Here is a 19,521-nt window from a genome sequence, read left to right on the forward strand (position 1 = left end):
ACATGCACAAATCAATAAATGTAATTCATCACATAAACAGAACCAATGACAAAAACCACATGATTATCTCAATAGATGAAGAAAAGGTCTTCAACAAAATTTAGCAGCCCTTCATGCTAGAAACTCTCAACAAACTAGGTATTGATTGAACATATCTTGAAATAATAAGAGCTATTTATGACAAACCCACAGCCAACATACTGAACATACTGAATGGGCAAAAAACTGGAAGCATTCCCTTTGAAAACTGGCACAAGACAAGGATGTCCTCTTTCATCACTCCTATTCAACATAGTATTGGAAGTTCTGGCCAGGGCAATCAGGCAAGAGAAAGAAATAAAGGGCATTCAATTAGGAAAAGAGAAAGTCAAATTGTCTCTCTTTGCAGATGACATAATTGTGTGCTTAGAAAACCCCATCATCTCAGTCCAAAATCTCCTTAAGCTGATAAGCAACTTCAGCAAAGTCTCAGGATACAAAATCAATGTCCAAAAATCACAGGCATTCCTATACACCAATAATAGAGAGCTAATCGATGAGTGAACTCCCATTCACAATTGCTACAAAGAGAATAAAATACATAGGAATACAACTTACAAGGGATGTGAAGAACCTCTTAAAGGAGAATTACAAACTACTGCTCAAGGAGATAAAAGAGGACACAAACAAATGGAAAAACATTCCATGCTCATGGATAGGAAGAATCAATATAGTGAAAATAGCCATATTACCCAAAGTAATTTATAGATTCAATGTTATCCCCATCAAGCTACCATTGACTTTCTTCACAGAATTGGGAAAAAACTACTTCAAATTTTATATGGAATCAAAAAAGAGCCCACATAGTCAAGACAATCCTAAGCAGAAAACAAAACTGGAGGCATCACGCTACCTGACTTCCAACTATACTACAAGACTACAGTAACCAAAATAGTATGGTACTGGTACCAAATTAGTATGGTACTGGTACCAAAAGAGATACATAGACCAATGGAACAGAACAGAGGCCTCAGAAATATGCCACACATCTACAACCATCTGATCTTTGACAAACCTGACAAAACCAAGCAATGGGGAAAGAATTCCCTATTTAATAAATGGTGTTGGGAAAACTGGCTAGCCACATGCAAAGAGCAGAAACTGTATCCCTTCCTTACACCTCATACAAAAATTAGCTCAAGGTGGATTAAAGACTTTAACTTAAGACCTAAAACCATTAAAACCCTAGAAGAAAACCTAGGCGATACCATTCAGGACCTAGGCATAGGCAAAGATTTCATGACTGAAACACCAAAAGCAATGGCAACAAAAGTCAAAATTGATAAATAGGATCTAATTAAACTAAAGAGCTTCTGCACAGCAAAGAAACTATCATCAGAGTGAACAGGAAACCTACAGAATAGGAGAAAATTTTTGCAGTCTATCCATTTGCATGTGACAAAAGGCAAATATCCAGAATCTAAAAAGAACTCAAACAAATGTACAAGAAAAAAATCGAACAACCCCATCAAAAAGTGGGCGAAGGATGTGAAAAGACACTTCTCAAAAGAAGACATTTATGCAGCCAACAGACATATGAAAAATTGCTCATCATCACTGGTCATTAGAGACATGCAAATCATAACTACAATGAGATACCATCTCATGCCAGTTAGAATGGCGATCATTAAAAAGTCAGGAAACAACAGACAATGGAGAGGATGTGGAGAAATAAAAATGCTTTTACACCATTGGTGGCAGTGTAAATTAGTTCAACCATTGTGGAAGACAGTGGTGGCGATTCCTCAATGATCTAGAACTAGAAATACCATTTGACCCTGCAACCCCATTGCTGGGTATATACTTAAAGGGTTATAAATCATTCTCCTATAAAGACACATGCACACATATGTTTATTGCTATTCACTGTTCTCTATTCACAATAACAAAGACTTGAAACCAACCCAAATGCCCATCAACGACAGGTTGAACAAAGAAAATGTGGCACATATACACCAAGGAATACTATGCAGCCGTAAAAAAAGATGAGTTCATGTCCTTTGCAGGAACATGATGAAGCTGGAAACCATCATTCTCAGCAAACTAATACAGGAACAGAAAACCAAACACTGCATGTTCTCACTGTAGGAGTTGAACAATGAGAACATGTGGACACAGGGAGGGAAACATCACACACTGGGGCCTGTCAGGGGGTTTGGGGCTAGGGGAGGGATAGCATTAGGAGAAATACCTAATGTAGATAATGGGTTGATGAGTGCAGCAAACCACCATAGCACGTGTATACCTAGGTAACAAACCTGCATATTCTGCCCATGTATCCCAGAACTTAAAGTATAATAATAAGAAAAGAAATAGGCAAAAGCCTTATAACCATTCCCCAGTAATGACTTATGGTTTTTATAATGTCTTTATTATTAAATATGAGGTAAATAATAATAATGATCTAAGTCTAGGCTAAATAATCTCTGAAGTATCCTGAAAACATGTGTTTTGTTTTTATCATATTTGGGTTCTCCAATAGAGAATACAATATCCATCTTACCTTTACTCCTAAGAAACACAAGCTCTTTTTCAATCTGGGCACAATATTCCTTACAAAGTTTGGGTGTGTAATATGTTTACTTGCAACCCGTTTTTTGTCCCATTAGGTAGAAGTTCTTGGTAATGAATGATAAGAGCAAGTGTTGGGTGAGACTGACAGTGCCATTTCAATGTGGCTGAATCTTTAAGGAAGGGCTTGCCCTCTTCCCTTTCTTTCTCCTTTCAACTATTCTGGCATCCTGGTATAGTCAACGCAGAGCTGGCGTACATGAGGCTCAGAATGCCTAACAGATATTGGCTGCTGTTTCCTCAGCAGTGTCATAATTACCAAGGCGCAAGACAATCCAGGCAGCTACACACAGCTGAGGCCTCCCTTTGTTTTTTATACTAGCCTAACATTGTCATAACTGGAGTTCCAGAAGTCAAAATAAAACAATCGACTTAAAAACCATAAACAAGAATAGCGAAGTATGGTATAGAGAGCTCCATAGATGCTCAACCCTGGAATACTTAGCTCCATACTTCTTTTATATGAAGTATAAATTTCTTTTATATGAAGTTTTAAATTTAACATTTTGATTAATTCAATGCTATAAAGCATTTTTGCTAATACAATAATGAATTTAATCTTCAACAATGTGGGCTGACATATAATTATAATATGCTATTCTTTGGCAAAATAACATTAATTTTTAAAATTAATTATTATGGATAAAAATAATGAATATCAAACATTGAGCCTACAACTGCATAATCACTGCCCTTTAATTTATAACCTCCACAACAAATTTCTGCATACTTCTCTGCTTTTACTGATATCCTTGGAATCTATCTGAATTCTTGCTAAAATGCACTTTCTTGTTCTTCCTCTATAAATACATAATTAATTGAGTTCACAAGTCTATTAATTATTGCATATCACTGGACTTATATTTCAGAGATATCTGAAAATTTTTTCATATCTTCTGTCTTTCAGAAGATGTGAAGTATTTATTTATATTGCTATTTGTACTTTTTGCTTTTCACTCTCCAGTCAGTATAGTTGTTATACTGTCCTGTTGCATATTTTTACAACTCTTGCATTTTGAGTTATTTTGTAAAAATAATCTTACACTTGCTTATGAAGTCAAAGTTGCTGTTTAGCTCTCAATTGGAAGAAAGATTCAAAAGGTGTATGGTTTCTCCTTGGGTCATGAATAACATATTCTGAATATGTTAATTTACATAGAGCATCTCAGCATGTAGTAGATATTCTGGGTTAAATCGTGTCCCTCCAAAAGATTTGTTGCAGTCATGACCTAGTACCCCAAAATGTGATCTTATTTGGAAATAATATAATTACAGATGAAATTAGCTAATTTAAGATTTGGTCCTGCTAAAGAAGGCTGGGACCTTAATCTAGTATAACTTGCATCCTTATAAGAAGAAGAGAGAGATAGGAAGGGCACCGCATGAAGACAAAGGCAGAGACTGGAGTGATGCACCTGCAAGTCAAGGAAAAGCAAGGATTGCAGGCACACACTAGAAACTAGGAGACAGGCAATGAACAGATTCTTCCTCAAAGTCCTCATAAAGAACTCACCCCGCCAACACCTTGATTTCAGACTTTCAGATTCCAGAACGGTGAAAAAATACATGTATTACATTAAACCATCCATTTTTGATACTTTCTTATGGCAGCCTTAAGAAAATACTACAGTAAATACTGACTTTTATTTAAGAAGTATATATATTGGCTTGTACTCACTCAGCTGATGTATTATTATTGTCTTCTGAAAAAATGTAAAACTACACAGTATTAAGCATGTGGGCTTTAGAAATAAGCTGGACTCAGATATTTACTCAGTCACTTATAACTGTGTGGTAAGAAAAAAAGTATTCATGCTTTTTAACTCTGAAAGTCTCATTTATAATATATACAAAATATTTTCTTCCTCAGCACGTGAGACCTGATATTTAATTTTAGCTGGTATCTTTAAAGTTTTTTCCCTATATTGTTTGGCTTACAGAGGTGAGAAGTCAACATCACTTGCCCTTGCTTGTACATAAACACATCTTGTTAACACTACATGCATGCATTTCAAACGTATAGACTATGTAACGCCACACAGTAAAGCTGTGAACAAATTGTTCTACTTAACCCTCTTAGTCTTTCTTCTCACTGAAGAGTTTAGAATTGACACAGTGTCAATATCAGGTAATTCTAATATTGCTAATTAAATACACAGTCACATTTTCTACAGCTAGCAGTGATATTTCTTAGAATTACCAGTGTTACAAATGCAGTTACTTCCGTATTGTCAAGATAACTCACCTGTGTCTATTACATGAGTAACCTGGTCAACTGATGAGATTGCTATTTGGGTCAATGCATCTTTTTGTAAGTACATATTAAGCCATATTACAACATAAAGCAATTGGTTCCCTCATGTTGAATGTTATCATATGTAATTCTTACTATTTCCCAGTGAATAGCCAAGGAATTTAGGCAATCGAAGCACCCATGAGGCTTTCATCACTCATTTAGCATCAGTTCTAAACTGAATGATCTGAGAAGTTCACTGCAGTTTTTGTGTGAACCTAAGAATAGGACAGTGGTGTAAGCGCTGCTAGATGTGCTTCCACATTTGGAATGTACATAATGCAAGATTTTCTTGAAGAAATACTTCAACTAGAAAGTAGGCAAGAGTACGTTGCATAAAATCAAGTCAGTATCTATAAATATAACAACATAAATTCAATAGTATATTCTGTGTAGTGCAAAGAGAGGTACTATAGTATGGTGTTTTTGTATATAATTCATTGGGTCAGACTGCATAAGGTGGATTATTTCTACATCACTTAATATTTGTGTGACCTTAACTAAAGGCTCCTTTACTTTGGACTTTAATTCCTTATCTTTATAATGGAAATAATAATATTTATTTATGTGAATATCATGGGTCTTCCAAATAGTCCAACAACTTCTTCATGTCCATGTCCCCTGGAAGTAAGTTCAAGGCAAAATCATTTTTCTGGTGAAAAAAAAATATATATATATGACCTGATTGATTTCTGGAATTTATTTTAGTCAAAGAATAGGATGCATGCGTATGATTCTTCAGTTTCTCTATTCTTGTGATAACCCAAAGCGGACCAGGGAGAAAGAACAGAAAACAACTCCATACACTTCCAGGCTTCCATCCTTGATCCACAAATGGTATTCTCTTTGCTTCTAAACATTGTTTCTCCTGATGCAGTTAACCTTCAGTGATTGTCATGGGCCATGGCTAATCTGTAGTTTAGGGTTCTAATTCAACCACTTGTTCATTTGTGGCATGCTCACACAACCCTTTGATTAAAATGTTACTTAGGCCAGGCACATTGGTTCAAACCTGTAATGGCAGCACTTTGGGAGGCCGAGGCAGGGGATCACTTGAGATCAGGAGTTCAGGACCAGCCTGGCCAACATGGTGAAACCTCGTCTCTACTAAAAATAGAAAAATCAGCTGAACGTGGTGGCTTGTGCCTGTAATCACAGCTGCTTGGGAGGCTGAGGCAGGAGAATCACTTGAACCCAGGAGGTAGAGGTTGCAGTGAGCTGAGGTCATGCCACTGAACTCCAACCTCGGCAAGAGCGAGACTCTGTCTCCAAAAAAATAAATAAATACATAATATAGTTAATTAAAGATGAAGTTTGACTATTACAACTTTCTTGTCCTTGTATCAGGTCTATAATCATGAGCAATCTGTGATCTCTGACTACTTCAGAGGAGAAGCTTATTCTTCATAGTGTTATTTACATCCAAAGAATGTTTATCACAAGTGAAAGGCAACATTAGACTCAGCTGTTCTTTTCCTTACTGAAGGAATAGTTATGAACTCTTGGAACTTAAATATTCCATTTCTCAGTAATGGCTAAAGTTTAGGGCCCCACTGTCTTTCCTTGAGAATTTTAAATATGTTATTTCTGATACATATTTTTGCCATAAATTTATGCTATATAAGACTTCCTACATTTTCCCCTTATACCTCATGCTTTTGTTTTGGTTTTGCTTTGTTTTTGTCTAGATTCTCAAAGAACTGATTCTTTTTCTTGAAGTCTAGCAGTTTTACTGAAATACATATTGATCATTTTGGAACATTATGTAGTTTTCTTTTTTTAATTCAATAAAATTTTTCTGAATAATACATTTCGGTATGTATTCTGCTCCCTTGCCTGATTTTCTGCTTCAGAAATTTCTATTAACTCAGAATTTTATTGTCTACATTTAATATTCATTACTTTGTGGTGAAAAACTTATATTGCTTTTATATTTTGCTTTTTCTTTTCTTTTTAACTTGTATGCTTCTTAATGCATTATTATTTTTGTAATTCACTCCTGCGTTCTTATTTGTTTAATCTTAATTTCTAAACACTTAAAAAAACTAATTATTTCTGCATTCCTGCCACCCATTTCAGATATTTATAACTTTCACATATTGTATTTTCATATGTCCTATAAATATCTTAATGTTTCTTAATCATCTTGAATAACAAGTTAAAGTTATGATATTTTTAGCAGATTTTTGGTGTGACTATACAGTGTTAGTAGCATTCCTAATCCTCTTGTTCTCAAGATAATTTTGATTAAAATTAGACCTTCATAATTTTCTATGAATGCACATGGTTGTGTATCTGTGTGTGTGTGAAATTAGTTTCTGTATTTTTTAGGCAGAAGCTTGATTCAGTAGCTTTTCTGAATTCACAATATTTGCTTTTCTATTGTTTCATGTAATGTTAAAAATATGGGTTCCTCGACCCATAGCTAAGGTGAACTTCTCATTTTAAACAACTGCAAAACTGTACACATTTATAAGTGAACTGTTTTCTGGTGCTGGATAACAAACAGCAAAGTGAAAGAGGCTGGATCCATAAGTGAGCTCCACATTCACCCAAGGTTTTACCTTTGAATGCATTCCTAATCAGGAAAGCAGATCCCAAGCTGAGCCGAGGTGCATACATGGGAAGATCAGAGCTTCTCAGTTCGCAAATTTGTTAGGCAGGTTTTGGGAAAGGTAACATTATACAGAGGAGAACCCCCACCCAGAAAACTGTGAAGGGATTCTCCTAAAGTCATTGGCCAAAAGCTTGGCCTATGGGAAGGCCATTCATTGAGGCCTCTGGGAAGCCTAGCAGCAAGTCATTGTTGATGCATAGAGAATCAAAGGTTACGCATTTCTGAAGCTAAAGCTCTGCCAGAGCAAAGAACTCTCATGAAGCAATTAGATTATTTAATTGAAACTTATGAAGGCAATTTTGTCAGGCAACTAAATTACTAGTGGATACTCCTGAATCTGTTCAAGGAGATTGTGTGTGTGTGTGTATGTATGTGTGTATACATACATTTGTATATGTGTGTGTGTGTGTGTTTACATATAATATATGGGAACAACTGCAATAAGTAGGAACACATCAAGGGTTGACCCGTATGTTGGAAATAGGGGACAAGGACCTTGATGCTACCATTATAAATATAAATACAGACATGAAGAACAGTGTCATCCTATTGGTTGAATAAGACTCTATAGAAATAGAATCTATTAAAATGAAAATTCTATAACTAAAAATCATAATACTGACAAACAATTGTATATTGATTATGTAATATACCATATTGAGAAGCTAGAAAGCCAATCCACACAAACTGAAAGTAGAACAAAGGGAATACTAAAAATGAAGGTAGATATTAACAAAGTTGGAAACATTAATTAAAGCTTACAGATAGAACATATTAGTTATTTTGATAAATTCCTAACATAGTTGATCAAGATAAAAAATGAAAAAATAAATAATCATTAGAAATGATGGAGGTACCATTAGACATTGTAAAGACCTTAAACTAGTGAACAATATGAAGAAAACTGTTTACATTAATAAATTAAATAATTTACATGACATGAACAAAGTTCTTGAAAACTCAGTTTAGCAAAGATGATACAAAAGGAATTTAAAACACTAAAGGGCCCTACATCACTTTAGAAGAATTATACTTTTAAAACATTTTGCAAAAAGTCTCAAGGACCTGGTGGCTTCATTGGTATATTTTGTCAAACTTTTAATAATGAAAAAATAGTAATTTTATAAACTTCTTTCAGGAAATAAAGGTGAATTGTAGTTTATTTATTTCATTTAAGGCACTCAAAAATAAAATATGAATTTCTTAATCAAATTGTAAAAACATATAAAAATTTTAACACACTAAGGCACGGGTTTATCCCAATTATGGAAGTTTGCTTCAATACTTTAAATCAACCAAAATAGTCTTGCACATTATCAACAAAAAAATTTTAAGAATTATCTCAACATATTCAGGAAATGCATTGACAAAATCCAAAACCAATTTATAATTAAAAAAAAATTCATAAAATAGCAATAGAAATTAACTATAAGGTTAGAATAGATTGTGTATAATCTACAACTAAGATTATTATTGTTAAAATATTAGATGGCTTCTTTTAATTTGGAGGTTAAGAGTATGTTATCTTAACTTTTAACTTTTCCCTCCCTCCCTTCCTTCCTTTCTTTTCCTTTTCATTTCTTTTCTTTCTGTTTCGTTTCGTTTTTTTCTTTTCTCTTTCTTTCCTTCTTTCTCTCTATTTCCTTCCTCCCTCCATCCCTCTCTCCTTTCCCTTTTCTCTTTTCTTTTCTTTTCTCTCTCTCTCTTTTTTTTTTTTTTTTTTTCCAGGGTCTCTGGCCCAGGCTGGAGTGTCATAGCTCAATCATGGTTCACAGCAGCCTCTACCTTCCAGGCTTAAGTAATCCTCTTACCTCAGCTACTTTCGTTTTTGTGTGTGTGTGTGGAGACAGGGTCTCACTATGTGGCCCATTCTGTTCTTGAACTCCTGGGCTAAAGTGATCTTCCTGCCTCAACCTCCCAAAGTGCTGAGATTACAGGTGTGAGGCCCTGTGCCTGGCCCATCTTAATATTTATATTCAATATTGCACTAGAAAGAACAAATAGTGACATAATCTAAGAGCTAGAAAGGATACAGATAGAGAAATAAGTAAAAACTCTTTTATGTGTGTATAATATGTCTGTGTTGAGAAAATGCTAAGGATTCTAATAAATGTTTTTTAGTAAAATCTAGTATATAATAATAATTTTCTTTTTATAACCTAGCAATAAAAACTAAAACAAAAACTATAAAAATGGTCCTTCTAACAGAGGAGGAGCACCATCATCTTGGACAAACACCGCCACTTTAAGTTCCAGCTCCCTTTCTAGTCTCACGCATTTCCAGGAAATCATGTAGAAGCTTCTCTTCTAACTACAAGCAGCCAGAAAGAGCAGACAATAAAACACAGACAAGACAGCTCAGGCTCAGAGGGAGGTGGGGGAAAAGTCTTTTGGGTAACTGCCAAACTCCACTCTCATACAATGAGCCCCAGTAAAACAGTGGACCCTAATAAGCACATTCCTTTCCCTTCAGGTGCACTAAGATAGGGAATCTAAAAGCAGACTCAGGGAGTATGTCTGCAGCTGCAGAAAGATATATAGGAACAGACACACAACTCTCCCTCCCAGATAAGCACAACACAAAGACACAGAAGCAGTCCAAGCCTCTGATAAACATTATCACCTTGAATACTTACAAACTCTCAGTCTGAGGCCGGGCATGGTGGCTCACGCCTGTAATCCCAGCACTTTGGGAGGCCGAGGTGGGAGGATCAGGAGGTCAGGAGTTCGAGATGAGCCTGACCAACATGGTGAAACCCCATCTCTACTAAAAATACAAAAAAAAAAAAAAAAAAAAATTAGCTGGACGTGGTGGTGTGCGCCTGTAATCCCAGCTACTCCGGAGGCTGAGGCAGGAGAATCGCTTGAACCCGGGAGGCAGAGGTTGCAGTGAGCCAAGATACCGCCACTGCACTCTAGCCTAGCCTGGGCGGCAGAGACTCCATCTCAAAAAAAAAAAAAAAAAAAAAAAACTCTTAGTCTGTAATAAAGTGTGCCTCTGATCTAACTCTGCCCAGACGCCCTCTTCAAGGGCCACTTTTCGTGATTCTTTCCTCTTTCTTTAATTCTTACATTTATCATGGGATTCTATCCTTGAATATTTGTACAGAATAATATACTTTCTAACACAACAGTTAAATATTAGATGAATATTATTGTTGAATCATTTTATTTTGATTGATATAAAGATACATCAATTTGCAAATGATAAGAGCAGTGATACTTAACCCAGTAGTCTTTAATAGCTCGTTTATTTTTGACCCATTTTGAAGTATACATTGAAAATTGTTTGGCTCAAGCCTGTAATCCCAGCACTTTGGGAGGCCGAGATGGGCGGATCACGAGGTCAGGAGATCGAGACCATCCTGGCTAACACGGTGAAACCCCCTCTCTACTAAAATACAAAAACTAGCCGGGCGAGGTGGCGGGCGCCTGTAGTCCCAGCTACTCGGGAGGCTGAGGCAGGAGAATGGCGTAAACCCGGGAGGCAGAGCTTGCAGTGAGCTGAGATCCGGCCACTGCACTCCAGTCCGGGCGACAGAGCGAGACTCCGCCTCAAAAAAAAAGAAGAAAATTGTTGTGAGAGTAAAAATTGCCTTTGAAAGCAAGGCTTCTACAGCTTTTATTAGAAGCCTTGAATAATAAGTGAGTTTTGAAATGTATACGTTTTCTTCATTTTAGAAATTATTAAGGCAATTTCCTCAGATAATACTAAAATAATTTTAGAAAAATAATGTGAAAATGGTGAAAGTACCTCTAATACTTTTATTGTAACCTGAAGCTATTCTATGAATATATGAATTGTCATCATTTTCAGTGTTCTGTGATTAAAGAATAAAAATGACTTAAGGATAAAGGGTGCATAGTGCTTCATAATATTTAGTTGCCAATTACATGTATTGGGAAAAAGGGATCAAGCTAACTTTAAATAAATTGTAATGTTTTTATTATAAGCAATTGTATCTCTTAATTTCCCACATTTTATTTTAATAATAGACTAGATCTCAGCCTCAAAGAGTTTTTGAAGAGATGGCCTGCCCCTCCACACCTGTGGGCGTTTCTCATTAGGTGGAACGAGAGACTTGAAAAAAGAAATGAGACACAAAGTATAAAGAAAAAGTGGGCCCAGGGGACCGGCGCTCAGCATACAGAGGACCTGCGCCGGCATGGGTCTCTGAGTTCCCTCAGTATTTATTGATCATTATCTTTACCATCTCAGAAAAAGGGAAGTGGCAGGATAATAGGATCATTGTAGGGAGAAGGTCAGCAGTAAGATATATGAATAAAGATCTCTGTGACATGAATGAGTTTAAGGAAAAGTGCTGTGCCTTCATATGCATATGCAGACATCTCCATAAACCTTTTTAGTGCACAAAGAGCAGCCTTGAGCTAGCAAGTCCCACCTTCAGCCCTAAGGCGGTTTTCTCCCATCTTAGTAAATAGAACATACAATTGGGTTTTACACCGAGATGTTCCATTGCCCAGAGATGGGCAGGAGACAGATGATTTTCTCTATCTCAACTGCCAAGAGGCCTTCTTTCCTCTTTTACTAGTCCTCCTTAGCACAGACCCTTCACGGGCGTCAGGCTGGGGGATGATCAGGTCTTTCCCTTCCCCCGAGGCCATATTTCAGACTATCACATGGGGAGAAACCTTGGACAATACCTAGCTTTCTTAGGCAGAGGTCCCTGTGACCTTTAGCAGTGTATTTGTCCCTGGGTGCTTGAGATTAAGAGAATGGTGATGACTTTTCACAAGCATACTGCCTTCAGGCACTTGTTTAACACACCCTGCACAGCCCAAAATCCTTTAAACTTTGAGTCACCACAACACATGTCTCTTGCAAGGACAAGGTTGGGGGTAGGGTCACAGATTAACAGCATCTCAAATATAGAACAAACTGGAATGTATCTCTCTTTCTTTTCCCCACAAGTTTTCAGTCTCAAAATTACTTAGAGTGAAAGAGACCAAATGAAATCTACAGGCAGGCAGCCCGGGCGGCGCCTTGAGCCTAGTTAGAAGTTGACCCTACAGGCAGACAGCCCGGGAGGTGCCTTGAGCCTAGTTAAAAGTTGACGCCGGACCTAACCGATAATGTTATCTATAGATTTCAGATGTTGTGTGGACAAGCAATGTGAAAGTCCCTGCCTTGTTCTTTTTCTGTTCTAATTACTAGTGCTTGCCATATATCTCTCAACTTCCTGAGCCCAGTATAAACATATCCCACCATATGTCTCCCCTCCATATATCCCTCAACTTCCTGGGCTCATCCCACCATATGTCTCCCTACCATATATCTTTCAATTCAAAGACTACCATATATCTCAACTTCAGAAGGACACCACCTGGAAAATCCCCGATAAGAACACAGCCGTTTGTGAGAGCGCGGGAACCAATAAAAAACTGCTAAATGTATAAACTTAAAATGTTAACCAATTGTAATGCTGTAACCTAGAGAATTCCCTCGTTCCTCTGCAACTTTACAAGTCCTGTTTACATTAGGCTATAAAAGGCAAGCGCACGCATTGTTCTGGGCCCTCCTGTATGTTGTGGAACGGAGGGACCAAGTTCGAACTTGCATTAAAGATCCTTGCCGCTTGGCTTTGACTCTGGACTCTGGTGGTCTTTTTCGGGGAACAAAGGGTCTGGGCATAACAAGAGATCACTTAACCTTCATTTACAGTTAACCCTTAATGTCACATCAGTATTAATCTTACTTGGAAATAATTATATTATTTTATCAATTGAATATAAATTAGAATACATTTTAAAACAAAAGCTGAGCATGGTTTTATTTTGTAGCTAAAAATGTAATTTAAGAATCTACTATTTGTTTAATCTAAAATTCTCAAACAGTATGTCTACCATATGTAATTGATTTTTTATTTTACGGGGTGTTTTGATGGGCAAATGTTTCGAATTTTGATTAATTTCAGCTTATCAATTTCTTTATTTTATGGTTGCTCTTTCAGTCTCCCTAAGAAAATTTCCTACCAATGATTACAAAGAAAATTCCTTTAAGACTGTATAGTTTTTTAAAGTATCTTGCAATTTATTATTCATTTTCAACCTGATTTGATTTTTTTAAGTTATTATATTCTTATATGAACTTTAGAACTGCTTGTTAATTTTTACTACAAGCCTTCTTGGATTATATAATGAAGCATTGGAACTACCAGTCATTTCAGGGAGAACTAACATCATAACGATATTGCGTCTCACCAAAGTTTGGTAGTTTTCAGTGTAGTGCTCTGTCACTTCATAAGTTAAAGATATTCCAATATATATATATTGATCTCATGGTAAATGTAAGAATTAAAGAAAGAGGAAAGAATCACGAAAGGTGGCCCTTGAAGAGGGCTTCTGGCAGAGTTAGGTCAGAGGCACACTTTATTACAGACAAAGGGTTTTTTGTTTTTGTTTTTTGTTTTTTTGAGATGGAGTCTCTGCCGCCCAGGCTAGGCTAGAGTGCAGTGGCAGTATCTCGGCTCACCGCAACCTCTGCTTCCCGGGTTCAAGCGATTCTCCTGCCTCAGCCTCACATATCTCTCTTTTGAACAGCAAGCATTCAAATCAGGGTTCAGTAACATCATCAAAGTGTGAACAAGAAGGCTGCTAGAGCTGGCAGTGTCACCAAGTCTGCTCAGAAAGTTCAGAAACCTAATGAATGTTATCCGTAAACCTGCCACCCCGTCGTAATCAGTGGAAATATCTCAGAACTGTTTTTCTCAATTGACCATTGAAATTTTCTTGCACCACAAAATCATTAAGCCGGAAAGAAAACTCAAACTGGGAACTGCTTGGGGCAAACCTGCCTCCCAATCTTTTCAAAGTCATCCCTGTGCTCCCTGAGATAAATGCCTATCTGATTGCCTCCTTTAGAAAGACTAAACAGAAACTCAGAAAAATGCAACTGTTTGTCTCTCACCTACCTGTGACCTGGAAATCCCTTCCCCGCTTTGAGTTTTCCCACCTTTCTGGACTGAACCAATGTTCATTTTACGTATATTGATTGATATTTTATGTCTGCCTAAAATGTGTAAAACCAAGCTGTGCTCTGATCACCTTGGGCGCATGTCATTAGAACCTCCTGAGGCTGTGTCATGGGTGTGCATCCTCAAACTTGGCAAAATAAACTTTCTAAATTAACTGAGACCTGTCTCAAATTTTCTGGGTTCAAAATATCTATCTAGGCTTAAGCAGAATACAAAATATGTAGAGAAAACAGATGTTTCTGAGGAACTTTGTTACTAAATATAACCATGACAATTAATTGCATTAATACTACTTTCCAATACATTAAAAATCTAAAATTCTGTCCTACAAAGAAATCACAGCATGAAGGCATTATTTAAAACCTCTTCTTTTTCCATTATTTTGCCCATTTCTTTGAACTATCTTTAATGCTAGCTGAGATTCAAATTTACATAACAACCAGTAACTGTCTAGTTGTTCCCCAATCTCTTCACCTTCTAACATCTAAATTCAGGGCTTTTAAAAAGGACTTGAAACATTGGTTGAAGTGAGAGACGGTGGTGGAGACTTACTTGTAAGTGATTTTTTTCTTCCTGAGGAGGAAATACAGTCTTCTTCATATACCTTTTGGTTCCTTCCCTCTCTACCTTAGGTGATCCAACTGTAACCATGATACTCTCCCTTTCCCCCAATGCAAGGAACGGAACTGTCTATGACGTCAAAATCACAATTCTATTACCTCACTGTGCTGGAGGCCTTAGAGGAAGGGAAAGTTGTGAACAGCCCTGGGCTCTTCTTAAGCTTTGCAAAGTGTTCTGGATAGGGCTAATTGCAGAACCAAGAGAGAAAGGCCCCCAAACTGTTGTAAATTCTAGGCTTAAAAGGTTTGAGCCCGTTCTGCAGCTACAAGAGGGGTTCCTGGGACTCAGAGCGGGCCCTTTAGGACCATGGACTACATTTCCCAGCAGCCTTCATGTCACATTGGCGTCCTCTACTGGTGGTCAGGGGAGTCCTTCCAAGAGAGGGCTGTAGAGGGCAGGGCAGGGCAGGAGAGCAGCTGAGAGGAGCCTTGGCTAAAACTCTTAAGGACCAGGGTGACAAAGAAAACCCCTTCTTTCCCGGCCAAACAAAACAAAGCAAAAGACCAAAAAATAAGCAAAAAACAGTTTTGTATGTAAATCTGTGTGTCAGAGTTGTTTTCCTAGGAAACCTGACCCTAAACATTTGAAGCCAGGAGTCAACCAAAGTAGCCAACTCTAAAATGGGAGTTTGGGGTTGGATGGCTTGCTAGTTGGTTGGCTGTGAAGACCCTATCGTTAGTGGTAGTTGGATGACTAATAGCCCATTAGTATGGCTTGTGATAGTGGTATAATTATTAACCTTCCATTGGCATTTAACTGAGAAGAAATACCAATGGAGAGGAATATACTAGGAAGCGCAATGGCTCAGGATTTTGAGAGTTTCATATGAATTAGTAATACTAACTTTATAAAATCCAGTGGGTGCTGCTGAGTTTCTTCAATGCTTCAGAACGTCTAGGGATGATTAATCTCCAATTAAAACCTAAGTGTGAAAGCCAGATGGCCTCCTTGGCAGCATGTAAAGCGACTCATTTCCTACAGCTGGAACATAGGAAAAGCTCAGGATCATGGCTAAGTCTTAGTTACAGAGAAGGCTGTATTCTCAATGCTAGCAATATGTTACACTGAGGTCAGAGACCTCATAGAAAGGATTGGGGCTCTGAGACTTCACATAGAGTTGTCTTTGTCAATGTATTCAGAAGTCAACAAATCTCAGACTCTAATGGCACCTCTGTACCTGCAGAATGTCTCAGTCTTCTGTGCTAAAGCAGAAAACTCAGCTATTGAAAAAACCTACAGTTATCTTCCGTGTTGAAAAAATGTGCTCCCCTCATCATCTAACCTTACATCTCTTTCTGAGTGCAGTCTTAATGATTAGCATTGTATTAGTTTCCAGTGGTTGCTTTAACTAGTTAGCACAATTGGTGACTTAAAGCAACAGAAATGTATTATCTTATAGTTGTGGAGGCTAAAAGTCTGAAGTCAGTATTAGTGATCCCAAATCAAAGTGCTGTCAGGATTTCTGGTCATTACTGGCATTTCTTGGCTTGTGGTTTTATCATTCCAATTTCCGCTTCTATCTTTACTTTGCCTTTCTCTCTTCTGTCATGTTAAAACTCCCTCTCCCTCCCTCTTACGGGGTGCATGAAATTGTATTTGGGGCTCACCCTAGTAATTCAGGATAATCTTCCCCCTCAAGATTCTTAACACATCTGAATGACCCTTTTGCCTCGTAACATTTTTATGTCACTAGCATTAGGACTTAACATTTTTATGTCTCAGGGATTAGAACTTAATATTTTGGGGTGGCCATTATTTAGCCTACTATCAGCATTAATTCACAATATTATCTGGTATGGAAAGGAATAGACATTTTTATTAATGTTACAGAATACATCATAAGTGAATTGCAGATCTTGGCCAACAATTACCAGAAGGAGACGGGATGTTATGTGTGTGATAGGATTCTGAAGGTGCTGAATCAAGGGTGGTGGGATGTAATAATGAATTAAGGAGAACTTTAGACTACATTAAGAGCACTTTCTCATGATACAGCAAGCATCATATTAAACTACACATTTTAGCTTTTTAGGTGCTTGCCATCTAAGCACTTTAGGTATTTTGTGTATAGGGACCAGAAGATAAGTAAAGAACTCATGATCTTGACAAGGGTGATTTCTTCTGATCAGCAGAAAACAGATGGTTTTACACAATTAGGGAAGGAAGGAATAGGTGTGTAACCCACATGATTCACTTTAGTAAACCTTAGTGTTTTATTTTCTAATTCTAACCATAAATGTATTTATGCAGCAGTTCTAGCCTCAGAAGAGGATGGTTATGAAAAACTCACATCACTCAGGAATGAGAATTTGAGTTCCATTACCACATAAGAAACCAAAATCTGCAAAGATGATAGCTGAGCATGAGAATTTAGAATAAATAATAGAGGAAGAAGGCGATGGGAGCCAAGTTTGGCCTTGAAAACAACGATGTAGCTGGGCCTGCATGTCACTAACCTCCCTCTTCTAAATTTGAACTGAGAAAGAGAGGCCCGTAGGAGCCAGAGAGGAGCTGCTTCCTGCCTGTGCATATGTTAAGTGTATTTATGCTGTACAAGAAGTATGAAATTGTAGCAAAAAACGTTTTCGTGCTTCTGAATGTTCATGGCTTTCAGAGCAAAAAATACAGGCAATCTAGGATAATGGATTGTTGAACAGAAATTCAAGAATAAAATGCTTATTAGAGATGTATAAATTTATCTATGTGTTTACACTTTGAAGAGGAATAAAACCTCAAGCCATGAAGGAAGGCAAAAACCTAAGGACTTTTATTTGAGATTTGTTTACATTAGGAAAATAAGGTTTCTCTTCTTTCCTCAGGAGGGGAGGGTGGCAGCTATATAGCAGCTCCTTATGAGATCCTAGATTTGTCACTTGAGGGCTCCTCTTCTGTGGCACAAACCCTGAAGTGCAGTTGACAACTGCCCTAATTTCATTGCCTCCGAGAGATTGGGATAAGGGAAAGTGATGTTGTTATTGCTATAATTAATTCTAATGGCTGATCTAGAAAATAGATGCTTTCTTTCGGAAGAAAATTATAAATATAGGTGTTAAAACTTGATCAGAGTCAGGTTTCGACAGCCATGGAGTTGTGCTGCTCAGATGTACTTTCGAGAGAACCTATTGTGAGCAGGGTAGATGGTAACAATCCTCCATCTGCCACACATTTGGATTTCCAGCAGTCTCATGACAAGGTTGCATTCTCTTCAGATTTCTCGCAGACAAAGAATGAGAATGACTAGGGAATAAAGTTGGGTTATTTCTAGTCCAATGTAGTACTCCACTAATGGGCATTTTTTCCTCTGGGGCTTCTCGTTTACTTGATCAAGAATTTCTCAGAGCTTCACTGCAGTCTACGACTCTCCCAAATCAATTCTTCTTTATTTCCTCTTGTTTTTATAGTTATAAATCCTATGTCAAGGTTAGAAAGTTCTACCTACCTTCTCCTGCCCATTAAATCTCTTCATTGTCTAATTACATCTTTGTATGTGCTTCTCAGAAGACCTTGACTAACAACAACAAAAACCAAACAATTTGCTTATAGATGGGATCCTGAACAACATACATTTCTGGTCTTGCCCAACTCTTCTTTTCTCTGCCATAATATGGTCTGAAGAAAAACGGAGACTATGACATTGATCTTCTATATCAACTGTATTACATTAATTCTCCCAATTTGCAAGAAGTGGCCAGTAGGTTAAAAGTTTTGGTAAGACACATGCATTCCAGAGGGTTGAAATAAAGCTTACATATATTCAGGGGCATTCACCATTAGTAGGAAATATTAGGCTTCCATTGGTTTAGGGTATGGATATACTGGAATGGCTCCTTTAAGGTAATAGGGAAATTATTGTAACTTACACTTTCCGCAATAGGAGAGAAAAACAAACACACAAAATCTTTGGTAGGCCTTTGGGTTTATGGAATTACCATGTTTCACAATTGATAATGCTGTTTTAACTCATATAATATGTGACACAAAAGACTAACAGCTCTTGGTGAATATCAGAGCAGAAAAGGATGATGTAGAAGGTCTGAAATGTAATGCAAGTCCATCCTATTTTCGTACTGTAGGATATGGCAGACGCTATTGTTCCAGACTTGTTAGTATTACAGGAAGACACTGTGTGGAGTTTATAACAAGCCCCCATGGGAGAATCATAAGGCAGCCTGATAGATCATTGATAAAATTATGCCATCCACAGAGAAAAATACCGTTTGAAAAGCAGTTCCTGGCATGGTAGTGAATCCAGGTAGAGATGAAGTGCCTGTCCAAAAAACACCAAGTTGCCTGGTAGCCAGAAATGCCAACCATAAGGTAAGTTCCATTGCACTCACGAATTCATAAAACTGGCTGGGTAGGCAGGATTTCATGGTGAAGTAAAT

General features: G+C 37.3%; 1 long non-coding RNA gene across 2 annotated transcripts in view; it reads right to left on the bottom strand.

Moving 5' to 3' along the window:
• LOC117079419 overlaps window positions 1-15,178 on the bottom strand; it is a 72,905-nt gene extending 57,727 nt beyond the window's left edge. For both annotated transcript variants that reach the window (XR_004435424.1, XR_004435423.1), the window contains exon 1: window positions 15,068-15,178. This is a non-coding gene — a long non-coding RNA (uncharacterized LOC117079419). The remainder of the gene's footprint in view (window positions 1-15,067) is intronic.
• Between the last annotated feature and the right edge of the window lie 4,343 nt (window positions 15,179-19,521).

Source organism: Trachypithecus francoisi, unplaced genomic scaffold (assembly GCF_009764315.1).
Source record: "Trachypithecus francoisi isolate TF-2019V2 unplaced genomic scaffold, Tfra_2.0 Lachesis_group7, whole genome shotgun sequence".
Taxonomy (NCBI): domain Eukaryota; kingdom Metazoa; phylum Chordata; class Mammalia; order Primates; family Cercopithecidae; genus Trachypithecus; species Trachypithecus francoisi.